Genomic DNA, 2551 nt, shown 5'->3' with positions numbered 1-2551 from the left:
AAGTGTCTTGTGATTTATCGAGATGCTAGCCTATAACAAGGACTCAGAGTTGGTTGCAGCTGCTGCACTTTCAGTAGTAAAGAGGATGCGTACCTACTACTTTCGGCAGAGTAATTGAAGTTTTGCTAATTATAATATGGCAGTTGTACTAATTTAAAGTTGAATGTATGCAGGTTTGGTTTTAGTATCTTAGAACTTAGGCATTTGGAGCTGCATTTGATAGAAGTTGATGTATGCTCACTGTTTCTATTAGCTTTATATACTAAATTGTTAGATGAGTATCTGATGGAAGTAATACTTTTTTTTTTGGCTTGAAACCTCTTTTCTTTTCCAAGGAGCAATAACTTGATCCGTTTTGTATAATTTGAAGATGCAACATAAGTGTGCCGGTAAATTCCTGTTGTATGTTTATATTTGTGGATGTGATTTGGAGTATGAGCAGAATTGAACATGCTAAATACATGGAGTGTGAAATTTATTTTTGAATCTGTATAATAATTTGAAATTATTTTTTGGATATGTATAATGTGGCTTTATATGTTTGTTATTTGTCAAGTTTGAATTATACATCATTTATGTGGTTGTGAGATCTAACAAAAAATCATAAAAACCATAGTATTGCTTCTATTCAATTTGTTGGGCCCGTGTCGCTCATCTAGTATAGTAATATAGCCGAGCTTCATCAATTCTTATTTTGTTTTCAACTTAGGTCTTTCAGTTCAAATAAAATCACCTTCAAATTGTTCCAAACTTCTTATTTAATATCTCAGAGGTTTAAAAAAAATTCTCAAAGGTTTTCCCAATATATTAGATTCAAACCGCTCTTTCATGCTTGCAACAATTGCGGTTTTAAAATTTAGTCAATCTTTGCTCCACCAGATACGTAAAATTCAGTAGATTACCACAAGAGTAACATGAATATTATACTATCCAAATTTTCGAACTTCAATACATCAAGAAATTTCAAATTTCAGATTCAAAGTTGCAATTTCAAAAGAAAATTCATAACGTTCTTTAGATTACTAAGCTCAAATCTCGAACCGAGAAGGCAAATCTATGTTTAACATCAACTTTCAATACCTTAAACTTCACCAAATCGATTTCAACAAACAAATCACCATTACCTCTGGATTTTCAAATTCAAATTGAAGAACAAGAACTTAAAACTCAGCAAAGGAAGAAGGGTGAAGAAGGATGCGCTCCACTACAAGTTGCCAATTCTTTTAACTTAGTTTTTTTTTTTTCACACTAAAAGTGCCAAATCTAGCTAAAACTTGCTAATAACAATATGCTGGGTTATTTCTTGCCATTCATTTGGCCGAATGGCTATACAGTGCCAAATTCCCAATTTTAATTTGTAATGAAGTCATTTTACATGTTGGGCGTTACGTTGGTGGGGTCTCTCATTATCTAATCTTTTAAACAAAGTCTTTGTACTTAAGTCTTTTAATTTTTATAGAACTTCATTTTCTTCTTATTTAAATAACTAAGAAATGAGTCTATACTCCAAGATAGGTGTTTTCGTTTCATTTGTAGTAGTATATCCAGATATAATAGATAAAGTTATATGTGCATTTATTTAACTTGAACTTGCCAATTTGGTTTTAAGATGTTATATAAAAGGATAATATAAGTAAGAATTTGAACTCCTGAACTGTTAAGTCTTCTAAGATAAGAACAAGATATACAATGAGAAGTTCTATACAGATTCCCATTTTAGCTCGGCATATTCCTACTTTTTTTGGTACAAAAGAATTACTATTCCTTAGGTACCCATACTCTAATGTAGTAGTGCTATTTTTTTTAGTTAAAATGTAACACATATAAGCAAAAAATCCAAATAATTTATTATTTCTCACGTAAAGTTATTTAAAGTTATTTAAAACCATTTATCATATACTCCCTCCATCTCAATTTATGTGATATAATTTGACTAGATACGGAGTTTAAGAAAGAAAGAGATACTTTTGGAATTTGTGATCTCATATAGTGTGACTTTAATCTGTTCATTAAGGGTAAAAAAGGAACTTTAAAGTTAAATTGTTTATAAATATGAAAATATATCATTCTTTTTGAGACAGACTAAAAAGAAAAGTGTATCACATAAATTGGACATAATAGAATGGAAGAAGAAAAATTCATAGTGTTTAAAACAGAGAATATTTCTGCATATTCCGCAATGGATTAGTACTTCCTATTTGTTTGATCAAACAACAATGGGGTGACTAGCAAGTCTATTGCTATTATAAGAAAGGCAAAACAAACAAACATAGGATCAGTACTAATTAAAGCAGTAGAAATAATTAATTACAAGTCCAATTATGTACTATCATAAATTTTACCTTTAGCGACTTCATGACTAAGTTAAGAAGTTATTTTACTCTTTATGATAATGCAAATTAAGTTTAAAAAATATAGATTTAACCAAAATTATAATCTTAACTTCAACCATATATATGCTTATAAATTTCACTTAACAGAAACATACCAAAATTCAGGACAAAAAGCATCAATCTGTTAAGTTTCTCATCCCCTTTTAATGACGCCTACT

This window comes from Lycium ferocissimum, chromosome 5 (assembly GCF_029784015.1).
Source record: "Lycium ferocissimum isolate CSIRO_LF1 chromosome 5, AGI_CSIRO_Lferr_CH_V1, whole genome shotgun sequence".
NCBI lineage: Eukaryota > Viridiplantae > Streptophyta > Magnoliopsida > Solanales > Solanaceae > Lycium > Lycium ferocissimum.
The sequence above is the reverse complement of the archived record's forward strand: the minus strand, read 5'-3'. Positions refer to the sequence as shown.